A 19,523-nucleotide genomic window follows, 5' to 3' on the forward strand; every position below is an offset into this window, starting at 1 on the left:
GCAAAGCAGGCTCCCTGCTGAGCAGAGAGCCCAATGTGGGGCTCGATCCCAGGACCCTGAGATCATGACCTGAGCCGAAGGCAGAGGCTTAACCCACTGAGCCACCCAGGCGCCCCATAAAAATTTTTAAAATGGAATTATAAGACGTGCAACAACAAATTAAATCATGAAAGACAGATCACCCCAGTTACTGTTCACAAGGTTTAAAATTCACTGAAATATTAAAATATTTGTTAAAAGAAAAAATATTTAAAGAAAATTATGATAATATTGTGGTGACAACAGATTATAAGAATATCTTAAATATTGTATCTTTCAAAAGAGCTAATAGAAGGTGGTTTAATCTTGACAATTTTATGTTGTTTTATACTGAAAGAAGAGGCTATTAGAGAAGGGATTGAGTCAAGTTTCAAATCCCTAGAAAAAAAAAATAGAAAAAGAACCCCTCCCCCCAAAATAGAAAGCATTTGGAAACACAAACAGGAAACATGAAGAAAAAAGGGAAAACATAAAAGAAGTTCATATAATCAGAAATCATACAAAATGACTGCTTCGTAAGAGACCTTGATCTGAGTGTAATATTGTTAGACTCCACCATGCTATTGTGTATATTGTGTATATTGTGTAAGATCAGTTCTGCAATTGCGGAAGAGTGTTCATTTGTATAAATATTGCAAAGTTTGTTTATTCTTTCTTTGCATCAGTGGTCACCTGGGGTATTTCCAGGTTTGGGCTATTAGGCATAAAGCTTCTGTAAATATTCCGGCACAAGTCCTTTTGAGAACATATGTTTTCTTTTCAGTCTTGGGTAAGCTCCTAAGACTGTCATGGCTGGACCCCAGGGAAATGTATGTTTAATTTTATTAGAAGCTGCCAGAACTTTTCTCAAAAGGAATTATACTGTTTTATGTCTCTGCTAATGATGTGTGAGAGCTCGGTTTGCCCCATATCCTCACCAACTTTTCTTGATGTTTTTTTCAAAAATAGCAATTTAGTGGGTGTGAAAGTTATCTGCCTTTTTTTTTTTTTTAAAGATTCACTTAATTATTTGAGAGAGTGAGTGAGCAAGAGTGGAAGGAGGGCAATGGGAGAGGGAGAGAGAAACCTAAGCAGACTCCGAGCTGAGCACAGAGCCTGACATGGGGCAGGATCTCATGACCCCAGGAACATGATCTGAGCCAAAACCAAGAGCAGATGCTAAACCAACTGTGCCACCCAGAAGCCCCAAGGTTACCTGCCTCTTGATGAAGAATACACATAGCTGTAAAGTATTTTTGCCAGAAATACATCGATAGATAGATAGATACACAGGCAAACAATGGATGATAAAGTCAACAAAGAAAAATATTAAACTGTATCTCAGCAATCAACAAAATCCACACTGTGGGAAACTACCAGAGAAATGACCTTCTTTCTTCAACAATCAAAATATAAGACAAGGATTGTATGGGCTGAAGAAGGGGACCTGTAGCTTGAAAGGTCACTGGTAAAGCTGACCCCTGATAGAGGTGGCAGGTATAAGGACAGTCACATCATAATCACATTGGCTTTTGCGTGCTTTTCTGGATTTGTTTTATATTTAACAATTGAAAATATTTTTTGAGAAAAACCCTATCCTATGTGGCAAGAAAAGAATATTTCTAAATTCTCTTAACACAATGCAATAAATCTGTGAAGGAAAACCAAAACGAGGGTGTTTGGGTGGCTCAGTCAGATGAGCATCTAAGTCTCTTGATCTCAGGTTGTGAGTTCAGGCCCCGCATTCGGCATGAAGCCTACAAAAGTAAGAAAGAAAGAAAGAAAGAAAGAAAGAAAGAAAGAAAGAAAGAAAGACCAGACCCTGGGATCATGACCTGAGCCAAAGGCAGACACTTAACTGACTGAGCCATGCAGCAACACAATAAATAAAATCTTTAGAAAAAGAAAGAAAATAATTGTGATGACACTATTAGTACATATTAATGTCTAAAGATGATATGCAAAGCTACATTCAAAGAAAATATGATTTAATGTCTAAGTAACTGTTAAAATAAGCTATATATAGTGAACATTTTAAAAATCTAAAAATAAGAAATTTCTAGAAAGAATATAAACACGTTATTTGACTCAAAAGGTGAAGAAAACAAATCAACAAGCACAGAGGAAACTAAAGTTATGTACAACTAGCTCATAAAAGAAACCACATTTGCATATTTTAACTGCTCTCATATATATTATATATATATATTTTATATATCTATTTTCTACAGAAAACTACCATATATGAAAACTTTAAAGAAAAATAAAATTAGCACCCACTTATCCATGAATAAGCTTAAGAAAGAGAAAAATGATTTGAAAGCCTAGTACACTCCTTCATCAATGCTAGTTCTCAGAGGAAATGTCTGTCCTCATTCTTGTGTATCATTTCCCTTGAAAATCCTTCCTTTGCCTTTTTAAAAATAGTATTAACAGATTCACACATACCTCTAACAATATATTGTATTGCATAGCTTTGCCATGTGTGACTTTTATATAAATGAAATTATATTCCAAGAATTCTGTGAATTCCTCCCCTTCCTGTGGATAAACAGAAAGCTTTGAGTCTCACTCCACATTCACTCATTGACATTCTTCCATAGACATCCATACTCTAAATATTAAAAATGGATCTACCCATTCTATTTATCCATTCTGTGACTGATGGACATTTGGGCTATTTCCAGATTTTAGCTATTATAGAAAATGCTACTTTCATGTGTCTCCTCATAAAAATATGCAATAGGTTCTCCAAGTATATTCTAGAATTTGAAATGTTGAAATCTCACTGAGTAATGCCACCTTCCTTTCCAAAGCAGTTATGGCAGTTTGCACCTCCAAGGAAAGAAATCACCACTTGGTATCATCTGAGACTTTAATCTTTGCCAATGTAATACATGTAAAATGGTGCCTCACTGTGGTTTTGATTTGCATGCATGATTACCAATGATTTTGAGAATATATTACTGTGTTTACTCAGCATGCCCATTTACTTTTCTAACACCTACAGCAGAATGAGTTTGCTTTTTATTATTGATTTGTAGATGCTGGTTTTTTTTTCTGGATGCTAACACTTGGTTATAGATCTTGAAAATATCTTCTCACATTATGTGGTTTATCTTTTCAGCCTCATAATATTTTTTTGGTAAAAATCCATTTTTAATATTATTCAGCATATTAATATTTGTCTTTATGGTTTCTCATTTTTGCCATATTTATAATTTAAAATTCCCTATTCCAATGTTATAAGATATTCTTCTAAGCTTTCTTTTAAAAATTAATGTATTATCTTTCATATTTAAAGCATAAATCCATCTGAAATTGATTTTTGTGTCTAGTGTGAGCCCGAGATTCAATTTTATATGTTTCTATATAGAATTGACCCAGCATAATTTATTAAATAGCTCATCGTTCCTACAGGGACCTGCAATGCAGGCTGTGTAATAATAAACTTTCACATATGTGTGGTTATGTTTTGTGGCTTTCTATCCCAATATATTGGGTTTATTTTACTATGCCAAGTACAGATGTACTTACAGGATGAATTATTTTAAATAAAAGGAGGGAAGATCCCTATTTTCTTTACATCATCCCAGAAAAAGAAAAAAAGATCCTGTAGAGAGAATGATCCCTATCACAAATTTCATAGTACATGTTATAGAGGAAAATCTGAAAAAAATCACACACATACAGACAGATGTAATATATATACACACATACATAAAAGTATTATCTATCTCTTTTATAACTACAAAAAGTATTTCTGAGTAATTATTAGTCTACAGAATCAACACAACAGAAGAAAAATTACATAAGCATGATCATTTCTCTCTCTCTGTCTAACTTGTCAAGATAGGTTAATCATGGCTTTAAGTATAGTTTATAAATATGAAATCTATGAATCTATTTTATCACCTCAGAAAGTCATAATATATAATCCATATAGTCTATATATGAATAAAAGCATTTCATAACATTTAACATCCATCTCTAATAATAAATTACATCAGTAAACTAGAAATTTAAAAGTTATCTGTGATAAAGAAAATCAACATGAAACCTACAGCCAATATCACCCAGATGTAAAACACAGAGGCATTCCGACTAAAGTATAAGCATCCAATTTCTGTTATCACCATTCTAATTTAATAATGTTCTGAAATCCTAGCCAACATAATCATAAAATAACACTGAAAAACTTTAAGAATGAAAATTATTACCAAGAGACAAAAGTATTATTATTTATAGGAAATACTATTAGTCTAGATAAAAATAAAAATACAAAGGAGGGGCAACTGAAAAATCAGAGCTTCAATATTTTGCAGGGCTCAGAAATAAACATGAAATAGCAATAATCTCTCTATATTAATATATTATTTTAATGTTTATTATAATATATATTCTGAAGGGCTGATGGGGAAAAAACCCACAAAACTTTCCTTTAAACATGCTAACACAAGTGAAATACCCAGAGATATTATTAATCTCACATCTTCTGAACGTATATGTATAAACTTCACAAAATCTTTACTTTGGAGAGTATACAGAAAATTACATAAATGGGAAAATGATTGCTTCACTCAACTCTGATTATCAGTGGGCAATGAGAGGCAGGAAACATTTTAAATCTGTGAAAGAAAGATAACTCTTAACGTATAAAATTACTGAAAATCCTTTAAAATGAGAATAATGATCAAAGGTGCAAGAATACAGGTCTTATAGCAGTTTAGAAGAGAAGTTTAAAAATATAGATCAAAGGACTTTATGATGCATATGAATTTCGACCCAACTTTTTCACTTCTAATATTTTATCACAGGGAAATGATCATAGCTGAGGACAGTCATCAAGTGGCTATGAATAATAAAACACCGGAAATGGTTAGTATGAATAAACTATAGGGAAGTGGTTAAATTGTAGAAAATTAATAAAATGGAGTACTATATAATTTTTTGATACAATGTATAAAATAATTCATGTCATGGGACAAATATTCATATTGCTTTAAGTAAATATACGAGTTGCCTCTAAAATGCATAGTTCTTTTTTAAGGAATACACCACTATCTACAAACCTATCAACTGATCCCGTACATACTAAACAAGATTGTTCTCAGTATATGACAATGATTAAAATTATAGGTAGGCTTTGAATTCAGCCAGATCTGAGTTTGAATCTTGCTTTTCTCTTTACCAGCCATGTAAACTTGAGGAAGTTAGTGAATTTCTCCAAGACTCAAATTTATTCATCAATGAAAATAGTAACAGTCACTGTTTTGAAGAAAAAAATGAGTAAGATAATACATACAGTGTCTTCCACAGTTAGTATCCAATATTCCAAAACTTTTGTTACATTTATAATTAGTAATAATAATTTGTTTCATAATGAGTATCATAATGCATGTAGTAGTATAAGAAATAAGCCATACAATGAATATCATCAGATTAAAAATATATATATTGATTCACGAACGCGAAAAACACAACAGTATGCATTCTTTTCCCATTTCCTTGAAAAAGGTATGAAGAATGATCCCATTTCGCTAACCCTAAGCAAAAGCCTCAGCAATTTCCCCACAAGTATAAATCGTGTCAGCCATATTATGTGATTATCATGCAACAAACATAGCAGCTAATATAAAAAGATTAAATATCTAAACTTTATCAGCCTTTGGGAAAACAAAAAATGCTTAACTCACCACTGAGTAAAGGAAGTAATTAAAATTGCAGTCAAAGGTTATTTGGAAAATAAAAGAACGAAACACCAACATTATAGGGTATGCCCCAATCTGCAATGAGAGGCAAATTCAGCCTCAAGAAATTCCATCATTATGTAAGGAAACAGGACAATGAGTGAGATCAGGTGAAAAATAATGACAGTGGAAATTAATGAAAGAATAGAAAAAAATGAATCAAGAGACAGAATTTTAGCAAAAATAGAAATCACGAAAGGCAGTGGGTCTGTTGCTTATATGTAGGAACTCATTCTTTACCCCTGTTAACTCAGTATTTATGATAGCCTTACCAGACTGAGTAAAAACAAGAGCTAAATCACCAAGCACAATATTAAGGCTAATGAGGAACACTGGTTTTCATATGAATAGAGAAGACTTAAAGTGATAGCTTTCTATGCATGCAGTTGTGGGGGTCATCTAGAAAACGAATTTTCTAGAGGAAAAAAAAAAAAATGACCAATGACTCAGTATGTAGATAACCTAATAGAACAAGAACTATACTGAAAGCTTTTAAAAGTTACCAAAGAATCACTCCTGAAAAACAAAACAAGAAATTCCACACTCTGCTTATTTTCCTAATTCTTTTATTGAATTTATTATTTAAAAATATATGTATTGGGGTGCCTGGGTGGCTCAGTGGGTTAAGGCCTCTGCCTTCGTCGGCTCAGGTCATGATCTCAGGGTCCTGGGATCAAGCCCCGCATCTGGCTCTCTGCTCAGCAGGGAGCCTGCTTCCCCCTCTCTCTCTGCCTGCCTCTCTGCCTACTTGTGATCTCTGTCTGTCAAATAAATAAATATATATATATTTATATATGTGTGTGTATATATTATATATGTTATATATATTATATAATATGTAAAATTATATATATTTATATATGTGTATATATATCATATATATATGTGTGTGTATATATATATATATACGTGTGTGTGTGTGTGTGTGTGTGTGTGTGTGTGTCTATTATTGGGAGCCTGTGAATGCCAAACTTTGCTTTAGGGCCCAAGAATAAAGCAGGAATCCAGCTGTGACCAAATCCGCAGTCTAAGAGGACAGCCACTGAATAGATCTTGAATATCAGGGGGTAGTGAAGCTGGACACCAGAACAAATCAGGGCACGGAGTGAGAGTTGTGGAAAGAATGAGTGGCCTTGCGGGCATCTGCCTGTCCGGCTGGGATCCCCACTCCCCTACCCAGCAGGGGCTGTGAACATGGTAAGTTTTATAGTTTAACATGGTCTTTGTGGCACATCTGACATTCGTGCCTTACCTTTCTTGTCTGCAAAATGAGATGAATGTTATTTACCCCACGGAGTTGTCATGAAGATTAAGTGCGTTAATGTGGGAAATCTTTCGAAGAATGCCTGGTATATAATTAAATCCTAGATGCGTTCGCTTAAGGAAAATGGGGGTGGGGGAGGTACGGTGGGCCAGGAAAGCGCTTCTAGTAAGAGACCAGAGAAGAATGGCTGAAGAAAGCCAAGTAAGACACCTGGTGGTGATCTGGGATGAATTTGGGGCAAGAGAGAGTTCGTGGGATGGCAGAGGAGCCGAGAAGGGTGGGCAAGGCAGGGTTCCAGCCTTGAGGAGGAGTCTGGAAGCCGTGGAGAGTTCTCAGCAGAGAAGGGCATGTTCTGACTAATATAAGGTCCATTCTGGCTGCTGGATGACCGGTATACCAAGGGGGACTACGACGTGGAAACTGGGAAATCGAGTCGGTCCAGGTAAGAGATTATGGTGCTTGGACAAGGCTCATAGTGTTAGCTGTTTACTCATGTTCTCTAAGAAAAGATGAGTTCCGGGTTATTTAAACTTTTGGAAAGCCCAGATGAAAATCACAAATTTTCCAATTAGCGAGGAAGGCTAGGCTAGTTCTGCATTGCCAAATGCGAAATAGGATGTACACGCATGAACACATGTGGACTGCCCCCACCCAGACACAAGGTCACACAGTCCTAGCTCACTTAGAAACGTAGAACCAAATTAGAACCAAATCATAAGCTAAATATTAGCACATGAATGTCAGATATGCCACAAAGACCATGTTAAACTATAAAAAAAAAATCTTAAAATCTCATACTCGATCTCACCTAGCACGTAATGAAAATGCGTCCAGGCACTATCCCTTAACACTAACGGATAAAACAGGCAGGATCATAATCAGATCTACTACATTTCTCATCAGGTTTTTCCCAAAGAAAAAGACAAAAAAGAAGAAGAGAAAAAAGGAAGGAAGGGAGGGAGGAAGGAACGATGATTTGAGGGAGGGTAGGCTAGAAAGAAAAATTAAGATAAAATCTGAGATGATGAAAGTAAATTACCCTATTTTTTAAGATGGAAAATTATTTTGTCTACATAATTCAGAAAAATTCTCTGAAAAAAAACACTGAAAGTTTTAACAGATTTTTAGTAAACTGACCTGTTATAAATGAAATATTTGAAATTAATAGCTTACCTATGTAGTAGCAGTATTTACCTAGGATAAAGGAAATGACCCACCTACCATGACAAAGAAGGAAACATGAAATCTAACTTAAAAATAAAAACGAACAAGGATCAATGTGTAGGATCTCAGGAAAGAAAATGAAAAATGTTTAGTGAGGTCATTATATATTATATATCTACATCACATATCACATATTCTATATCATATAGTATATAATGTATTATATGCTATAAGTTATATGTTATGCTATACATCAAAAACGATACATTAGGGGCGCCTGGGTGGCTCAGTGGGTTAAGCCTCTCTGCCTTCGGCTCAGGTCATGATCTCAAGGTCCTGGGATCGAGTCCCGCATCGGGCTCTCTGCTCAGCGGGGAGTCTGCTTCCCCTCTCTCTCTGCCTGCTGCTCTGCCTGCTTGTGTTCTCTCTCTCTCTGTCAAATAAATAAATAAAATCTTTAACCCACTGAGCCACCCAGGCACCCCAAATAAATAAAATCTTTAAAAACAAATAAAATCAGGTTACTTGGGGGTTTAAAAAAAAAAAGATACATTATTTACCAGAAAATATATATAGGTCAAGAATTCAGCATGTTTAATAAACATAATCTATAAGATTACACAATAAATTCCATCTCAGGTAAATGACATTAAAAGCAATTCTTATTTTACTCTTTTCCCATTTTTTTCTATATTCAGTATATACGAGTGCAACATTTTTAATGCCTGCAAATTTTGCATACTTATCCATAACTTATATGTGTCTACATTTTATTTTTGCAGTTTCAATTCCAAAAATGTATTCTGAGATAAAAAACAAAAGTGTATGCAAAGATTTAGCTTTAGAGATATGCCCTGAAATGTTGTTTACAATATTGAAAAATAGGAAATTACCTAAATGGCTAACTACTGGAACTCTTTAAATGATTTGGATTCATTCATACAATGAAAGTGTGTGTGTGTGTGTGTGTATGTGTTTCATAGGAGATCACTTGGTTTGGAAAATGGTCTCAATATAATGACCAAGAAAAAAATGAGTTCAATGAATTTAGAAAAGTTTGTGAAGCATAGTAGAATTCTTTATGACATAAATGTTTTGAAAAATACTAACAGCATTTGTACCAAAAAACAAAGAACAAAACAAGTATCTTTATTTTTTATACTGTTATGTATTTTCCACCAATGCTATAATAGATAATTTTATAATAAAATATTATTATACTTAATTTCTTATCATTTCTAATGTCCAGAACTAGGAACATAATCAAAGGCCCTGAAATAACAAAATTACCAAGTATATGGAGTTATATTTATATGATGGATAACATCTTTATATTTTCTATTCTGATACTGTTTACATAAAATAATAGAGAGCTGATGAGATCAACTGATAACACAGAATTTGTCTCCATTAAAGCAAACCACACTCTGAAGTAAACACATCAATTTGTCACCTGAGTATAACAAACTGGAAGTCATCATTTCCAGATGAGGCCGCTGAAACAGGAACTCGTATCTTTAAATTTTCCTCTATCTGGGATTATAAATTCCCAAATTCTGGGGACTGTAATTGTGAAATCAGCAAAATCATATGGCCTAGGGTAGACTTACCCCAATTGGAAGTTTAAAGGGATGGATTAAAATTGGGTTCATTGTGTCAGAAAGAAAAATAATTCCTAAAGAAGTTCTGGGAAAAAAAAATGCGAAGTCTTCTAACATAATCGTAACGTGTCATAGTGCGTTCATTCATTATGCCACAAATATTGGCTATTCACAGGTTTGAGGCAAGAGATGAGGTGGGTGTTATTGATACAAAATAAATGAAAGTATCCCTATCTTCAGGGAGTTTATGATTTGATGAGGGCAAGCAGCTAATATTCATGTAGTACTTTATGTTTACACATGAATTCATAAACGTATCAAGGTTCAGTATAATAATCTCCAACTTATCAGATATTGGGAGTCTCCCAAGCTATTACACTCATTGATCCATTTCTGTCCTTATTTTGCTTGATCTCACTGATCACTTAAAAATACCGTTTTACTCTTTGTTTCTGTGATACTGAACACTCTTGTTGGTTTTTCTCCTCATTATCCCATTGATTTTGCTAGCTTCTCTCTGCCCATCATTAGAGTCCCATCCTGGATGCTGTACCCCCTTTAATTCTGAACTCCCTTGCTTATCTCATCACTCCATTTCTGAGGAGTCCTAGGTCTACAGGGTCCATACTTCCGATCTCAATAAACCTTCATCCCTCAAGTTGCTATGGTCAGAAACCTGAGTCCTTTCTGATACCTCCTTATGCCCCCAACTTGATTTAAATCAGTCATCAACTCCTGTCCAGTAAAACTCCTAAATATCTCTCAAGCATCTCTGTTCTCCCCATCTCCACTGTCATTGCCTTGACCAAAGCCACCATGATCTTTTAGCTGGAATCACTGTCAGAACCTCAAACTGTCTTAGCCACTTTCCTGCAGTTCCTAATCCATACCACATACTGTATTCTGGACCAGAGCCAATTCAAAACCCACACCCAGCTACCAAGAAAGTGTCTGGGTCTAACTGGGATGCCCACAGGAGAGAAGAGATTGAGAATGGAGGCTTGTTCACAAACCAACAGAGTCTCTCCAGGACAAAAGGAAACTTACTATCCCTATAATCCTTTCTTTACCATAACATTTTACACAATCTAGAGCCCCACAGGTGTTAAGAGCAATGTCAGTGCACTTTGGAATCACCTAGGAAGTTTTAAAAACCTTAGTGTCTGAATCCCAACCTCAAATATTCTGATTTTGGTGACAAAAGAGAGCACACGGCAATTAATTTTCAAGAATTTAATTTGAGATTTGTCAACAAAAGAGAAAGAATGGGAAGCTTGCATTACATGGTAAAGATGCAACCCAGATCTCCAAACTTCACTCAATGTTAAAAAAAAAAAAAAAAAGAATACTTGCATTAATACTGATCATTACTATTAATGCTGACATTTTAAGTAATGCTGCATTAGCCTGTCTGCATATCATATTTTTATTTTTATTTCACAACTGTTTAAGGGACATGGAACTTAACTAAAAAAAAAATAAAACTAAAGAGAATGCTGTTGGCTTAGGATAATACGAAGTAACGTTCACTTATTTACAAGTCATAGGGTACTTAAGAAGAAAATGTTGCAAAAATCATGTTCAAGATATTTCTCTGAAGTCTAATGGGAGCATAAGGTTACATTCATGGTACTACACTAAGATTTTAACAACATAACTTATTCATGCATGATGCTCTTGGCCATTTTCTATACTCCCCTTCCCCAAGGATGAAAAAAGATAAGGAAAGCCCTTGAAGAGGACCAGGTCATATTAAACAAAATGTCTTATGTTGCTGATGGATATCTTTAAAGTGATGACACAGCAATGAAAGACTCATAATGGCAACAGCAGAAATACAGAGGCAAATCTGAGAAGATCCAGAATTAGTTGGTTATATTCAAATATAAATATAAGTGGGTAATGTTAGAATTCACAAAAGAACAAATGAAAATGATGACACAAGGGGAACAGCTCGGAGAGTCACAAGCTTCCTGGTGAACAACAGAAGGAACAAAATGTAACCTTGACCATAAGTAATCTGCAGTAATGTTTGCTCTAGGACCTTGCCTGGGACAGAACATCCTACCCAGAGTGTAACACATCCTCCCCATAGGTAATGAGGTTTTATGAAGAACAACATATTCTTAGATTCCCAGAACACACAAAAGTACCTTTTATTGAAATAATAAGTGAGATTCACCTATGTTCATATAATTCGACATGAATAGGAAATAGATACCTTTCCAAGTAACGTAAGTCAGTGGGATACTCAACTTGACAGCAACCATTGTTCAAGGAAACTAAGTTACAAGAAAATGTTCTCTTCCTTTTCATCTAGAGGCTCCACCTTCAGCAGAGTTGAAGAAGAACCTCTGCCCACCCTTGGTTGGTGTTAAAATAATACCTAACACCCTGACCTGGCTAATGCATTCATTCTGATCTTTTTGGAAAAGTGCGCTAGATGTCTTGACCAGGTAAGTAAGATAGTAAGTAAGCTTCAGCCTCTGAGCTAAGGCCTGTGGCTATCTGAAGGATGGGACTGAGACGTAAGGTGTATCTAGGATCAGTGGCAGAGTGTCTAATTGATTGGCAATGCCTGCCATGGCCAAAGGCATGAGTAAATGTGCTTCTCTCGATTTGCTACCCTTTATCTACTTGGATCTTGTATTTCTGGACCCTGGATTTCCTTTTGAACCTTTATTAATACTGGGTTTCTGAGGCCCTATTCCAGCTGGTATGGACCCATGGATCAAGGACTCAACCTTCAATCAGGTCTCTGCTTTAGCATTCTACTTATAATGGTGTGATTACCGTCATTGTTCTAAAGGTTTAAAAAAAAAAGTATTATTTCTCAGAAAGAAAAGAAGGAAGAGATGCCTTCAAAGAAAGAACAATAGCTGTCCATCATGCTGAACGATTTCCAGATAATTCATATTAAATCTTTCATGCCAACTATTCAGCTATTGCCTGCAGAGATGATCTTGGGCTCTGTTCTGTCTTATGCTGTATGAAGCTCCAGCATTTTGAACAGCTGTTGACATTTCTACATCCAGCTGTCCCAGACTACATCCCAAGTCTCTGGGAATCTTTCCTATATGAATCACTAAACAGATTTGTGACTTAAATTCTAGATAAATAGTCTCAATTTACCAACACCAGTTTTACCAACCCAGGCAAATAATAGACTCTAAAAATTAAAGAGGTAAGATGTCACAACATCTGTTTTCAGTCTTAGTCCCAATGGTGCTTTATCTCAGCCAAGTTCTACATCACTCAGAACAGTAATTCAAGCAGGAAGCTGCCCAGAATCCCACGGTAGAGTGCTCAAATTCAAGCTCTTGCCACCATCACCAGACCAGACATGCTTCCTGGATTAGACAGATGTTGGCATGAATGCTTAGAGCTTTTCAAGTCTGAATCGCCTTAATAGACATGTCGAGTTGCTGTATTTTAAAAAATTTCTATCCCAAAATGGTCACATACTTCCTATAACAGCTATATATAATGAATAGTAAATTATGTGATTTTTGTACACTAAAAACAAAATAGTACCAGATTGAGTCTCAAATTGTCTTGTAAATGCAATAATTATCATACAAGTGGCAACATAAATTAGTTCCCTCTGGCATGGAACTGGTTGGGCAAAAGCATGCTCACATAGCATGCTCAACAGAAATAGTTGAAAATCACATCTAAAAACAGTCTTCATGTATATCTGCAGACTAACCCAGTAATAACTACAAATAACTTAAGGCTGGTGAGAAATTATGGTTGAGTAACACTGAATTTTATTTTTTGGTTTTGTTTGTTTGTTTTTCACATAGTTTCATAAACTGGCTAGCATTAACTGGAGATCTGACTTTGGCCACTAGAAAGCACGTGCCTCATCGACAGATGGCACTCACGGCTTGGTCTTAGCTGATTGCTAACAAGTGAGAATGTGCCCTAATACCCAAATTTTGTGTAAGAATGGCTGAAAAATCCAGCTTCTTATGTTAAATCTTCTTTTTAAAGAAATTCACAACTAACTAAAATTACAGTGAAAGGTTGGGTTTGTTTGGCCAAACATTGTTAAGGGCACATTTGGTCCATGGTCTATCAGTGTGGAGTAAATAAAGATTAATTTGAGGTTTCCTTCCACCTGCAACATTCTATAAATGTCACAAATACAAAGTTACATACAGGAACTCCTCTATCATGGAGCAGACTTTGGTACAAACATTCTGCTGACTAAATTGAGGAACTGAATTGGGATGACTTCTTACAATTCTAGGAAACTTTAAGAGATAATTTCTGGGGTTTGTTTTGTTTTGTTTTGTTTGTTTTTTGTTTTAATGATCAGAGGATTAGCAATAAAGACCAACCATAAGAGAGGGGGAGAAAGATGTTGCCTTTGATTGACTTTCTTTGGAATCTGCCCATCACTGGACAATTTCAAATTGTTATTAAAATAATATTTTGATTCTCTATCATAGTTGAATCAGTGAATAATATGGATAATTTCTTTGAGACAGGAAAGACAGAAATATCCCACTTTCGGTTCATTGGCAAATTGTGTTGTTAATAACAGTATTTAAAACATTATAAGTGGTTTGCCTAGCCTCAGACGTTACCTTATCCAACCAGCAGATAACCTAAACAGACCATAAGTCCACAAGATGCTTTGGAATATTTCTCCACCATTCATGCTGGCCATTTTTAATACCTTGCAAAAAGAGATAAAAAGCTGAATAGTTTTGGTGACAGTGTGTTAGGAAGACAAGAGTCCTGCTCAGTTGGTCAGTCCTGCTCACTCTAGCCTGAAAAACACCAAACGAAATAATTTTCTGTTTTTAGTTCCTCATGGTCACTGAGATTCCATTCTTGACCTACAGTTCTTTTCCATCTACATGTTTACTCTGGCTAAAAATCTATTCCCATAGTTTCTGTTGTCATGCTAATGATGCTCAAATACAGGTCTATACCTAGTCTCTTACGATATTCCGAATGGCTTGCTAAAATCCTGCTACCAGGATGGCCATAGGTACCTGACCTATTATCTTCCCCCTTAAATAGTCCCTCCTGGGTCTTCCATTTCAGCTGTTGGAATCATCACTTACCCACTCACTGAACCAAAATTTTAGAATTCTTCCAGAATTCTCCCCTCACTGTTGTTTCCCACATGCGATCAATCACCAAGGCCCTCCATGCTCTAGCTAAGCCTGACATCTCCTCCTTATCTCTTACTACTGTTTTACTGAAACAGAAATTACCGGAGATCCTACACACAAAGACCAAACACACTCAATACGTATCATGTTATCTTTCATCTCTGTGGTGGCCTTTTCTCAGGCTCTCAATCTCCACAGAAATTTCAGAGTCAGTTTTTACCACCCTTTACATGTACCTCACATCACCTAATCCAGGATGCCTTCTCTGACCCAAGATATAGGACTTCCTATTAATGATGATTTTTAAAAAAGTATTATTGAGGTATAATTTACAAACCATAAAATTTACTCATTTTGAGTGTGCAAGTCAGTAGCTGTTAAAAGATTTATGGAATTATGCAACTGTTACCACCATCTAATTTGGGGATATTTCCATGACCCCAAAAAGAAAGTTCATGCTCATTTGCAGTCACTCCCTGTTCCCAACCCCAGTGCCAAGCACTGCTAATCTGCTTTCTATTTCTGCAGACTGGTCTTTTACTGGACATTTTATATTAATGGGATTATGCAGCATATGGTCTTTTGTGTTTCTATCCTTTGACTTTGCATCATGTTCTAGAAGTTCATTCTTCTACGTGTTTATCCACGTACTCGGGCGACAGAACGCATCAGTACTTCGTTCCTTTTAATTGATGAAGGCTGTTTCACTGTAAGGACGTACCACATTTTTGCTTATCCATTCATCAGTTGATGGACATCTGGGTTATTTCCACCTTTGGACTATCCTGAATAATGCTGCTAACTGACATTCTTATATAATTTCTCATATGGTCTTTGTGTAGACATATATTTTCATTTCTCTTGAGTTGATACTTGTTTTAAAATACTCGACACCTTAATAAACTGCCAAACTGTTTTCTAGGGTGGCTGCATCATTTTACATTTGTGAGATAATAGAAAAAAATATATATATATATAGGTATCTGCCCCCAGTTCTTGGCATCAGGCTCCTAAAACCCTTATAATTTTCTAAGTGATAAGAGCACAAGGAGCATCTTTTGTGCTCATAAGGTGATTCTGGATGGCTCCGGGATGGGGACTGGTCCCTGGAAAGACCAAGCCATGATTAGAAGCTTGGAATTTTCAATCCCACTCCCTACTCTTCAGAAAGGGGAAAGGAACTAGAAATGGGGTTAATTATTGATCATGAGGAAGCCTCCATAAAAATTCCAGTAGTGTGGGGTCTGGAGAGCTTCCAGGCTGGTGAACACATCCACATACCAGGATGGTGACATACCCCAACTCCATAAGGACAAAAGCTCCTGGACTTGGGACCCTCCCAGACCTCACCCTATGTATCTCTTTATCTGGCTATCTGTATCTTTTATCATATTCTTTAATAAACTGGAAACTGTAATTGTTCCTGAGAGCTCTGTGAGCTGCTCTAGCAAATTAATCAAATCCAAAGAGGGGTCAGGGGAACCCTGATTCATAGAAAGTTGGACAGAAGCTGTGGATAACCTAGAAATCTTCACTTGTAATTAATTGGCATCTGAAGTAGAGCGCAGTCTCTTGGGACCGAGCCCATAACCTGTGGGATCTGATGCTATCTCCATGTAGATAATGTCAGAATTGAGTTATATTGTAGGGCACCCGGCTGGAATCACAGAATTGCTTGGTGTGGGGAAAATCCCCATATATCTGTGTCAGAAGGGTTGTGAGTGTTTCAACAGAATAAGAGTAAGGGAGAAACATAGGAACAGTGTGGGTTTTTCTAAACTGAATCTCAACAGCAATACATGTGCTAACAGGGATTTTATGATTATATTTGTTAGAAATTCAATCTGTGAGCTGCATGCTTACAAAATCCATTCAGTATTCCTGTTGGTATCCATTAGACCTCTCATAACACCTGGGTACATAATATCGGCTCAATAATGTTTATTAAATAAATTAACAATTGATACTATTTATGGTGGCTAACTTACAGAGCTTACTGTAAAATTAATCACCATTCAGGGCCAAAACTTATCTTGCCTATAGTCAAATTGTTAATGCTTTATTACTCGATTAAACCTCAGTTAGAGAAAATATTGAGGATCATTATTTTCTGGGAGTGTAGGACACAATAATAAGATAGGGAGCCTGCTCTCAAGACATCTATGGTCTTGTGGCAGAAGCCACATAGGAAACAGAATATTTAAAACTATGTTCCTTTTGGTAGAGGTATTTCAAGGATTGTGCAAATGTTTTATTTGAATTTTATTAAAATATGATTAAATTATTTTAAAACTATAATAAATTATTCTGCCCCATCAAGTATTATATACCAAGTGATAACATGGCAACCCAAAAATGTGCTAACTCATATTGTCAGATTAATTTATTTTATGCAGCACTGGGAATAGAGCTACTTTTGCTATATCTGTGAATATATATTGTGGTTACATTTCAGCAGAAACTGGATTATGCAATTATCCAAAAATTCTGACCTTATGCAAAACTGGAAATAATTCTAAGCTCTCTAAACTACCTTTTATTAAGAATCACACTTCAAAGCTTATCTTACATTGTGGGAATTTTGGATCAGGCTTGGTTGTCAAGAAAAATCTCTCATACAGAAGGGATCCTCCATACTGTAGGCATAATCCGGATTGTTTTAGTGATATACTCTCCTTTAGTTTAACAGCTTATACAAGACCACACAAAGTGCATAAGCAAATTCATAACAGATCACATAAGGTGAATGGCATATGGCTTCCACACAAGTACAAGTTTGGAAAATAGTGGAGAAACATATATTAGACCTGTCTTCCAAAAACAACTCCAAACTTTGGATGACTTTTTTTTAAAGATTTTATTTATTTATTTGACAGAGATCACAAGTAGGCAGAGAGGCAGGCAGAGAGAGAGGGAAGTAGGCTCCCTGCCGAACAGAGAACCCGATATGGGGCTCGATCCCAGGACTCCAGGACCATGACCTGAGCTGAAAGCAGAGGCTTTAACCCACTGAGCCATCCAGGCACCTCTGATTTTTTAAATAAATAATTTGAAGGAACCTGTGACAGCTTGTATAAGAGGCTACCAATTCTTTCCCTTTTGCATCCATACTGTCATGATGCAATGTGGTAGCACATCTCATCAAGAGATGGGATCTATTTCTCAAGGCTTTGAACCTGGATTGGCCATGTGACTTGCCTTGGCCAACAAAACATGGCAAATATGTCACCTGTTCATTGAGACTGATCCTTATGCTATTTTGAAAACCTATGACCAAGAAGAAACCCAAGTTACGCTGGTGGATGGAAGACATATGGCCCGTTTGCCCCTTTTGACAGCCTCCCACCAGCCAGATAGGAGTGAGGATATCCTACACCACCGAGGTACGGGTTAACCCTCTGGCTGGTCACAGGTACATAAGTGAGCCCAGCAGAAATTAAGTCCAGATAAAAACCATCCAGCCAACACAAAGAAAGAAGAGCTAAGTGAACAATTTGTGTTAGAAGCCACGAAGTTCAGCGGTATATTCATACACAGCAATAGATGATGGAAAGAACACAGAAAAGCAACAGCAGGTAGGTACAAACAGAAGATAAAACCTTGAAAGAAGGGATTCTACAGGGTTAGATCCACTTTTATATGGCTTTTACCCTATGGAACTGTAGTCTGTTCTATAAATGGAGGACAAAAATCAGAAAATGAGGAGATAAGAGTTTGGGGATGCCAGTGTGGCTAGAAACTAGGGGGAGGAGAATCCCAGAAAGGATTAAGGCACAAGGAGGAATCCCCCAATTCTATATAAAACCACCCTAAACCTTAAACCATTTGTTGACTTCTAAAATGTCCATCTGTAAAGCAGAACTCCAAGGAAGCTAAGAAAAAAACAGCTGTAATGTTAACTTAACAGATGTTACCTGTTGCCCAGTGCTGAGGAGATAGAGTTTGTAGTTCAAGCCTTGTCAAATTGGGGGGGCTTAATAAACATCCTGGCTTTCTACTCAAAGTAACCATGCCTTAGGAGTAAGAATCATGTCCCAGGACTCAGGGATATACCCTACACCTAAGTATAAAAATAAAATAGTCCTAATAAAGGCAACAATATTATAGTACAATCATCGAATTTGCTAAAAGACTAAAACTTACTTACCCTAACCACTATAAAGAAAGTAAAATGACTTAATATGATAGAAGTGGTGAATATCACTACAATAGCAATCATATTGCAATATAAATATATATATATATATATATATAAATATATAAATATATTTATAAATATATTAAATAATATATAATATAATATATATATATTATATATATATTTATTATATATATATATAATATATAATATATAATATATATATATATATTATATAAATATATATATAAATATATATTTAAATAAATATTAAATAAATATAATATATTAAATAAATATATATATATAATATATATTTATATATATTTATATATATATATATATAAATATATATATATATATATATTTATATATATAAATATATATATATATTTATATATATATATAAATATATATAATATATAATATATAATATATAATATATATATATTATAT

This window comes from Martes martes (genome assembly GCF_963455335.1).
Source record: "Martes martes genome assembly, chromosome: 9".
In the NCBI taxonomy this organism is placed as follows: domain Eukaryota; kingdom Metazoa; phylum Chordata; class Mammalia; order Carnivora; family Mustelidae; genus Martes; species Martes martes.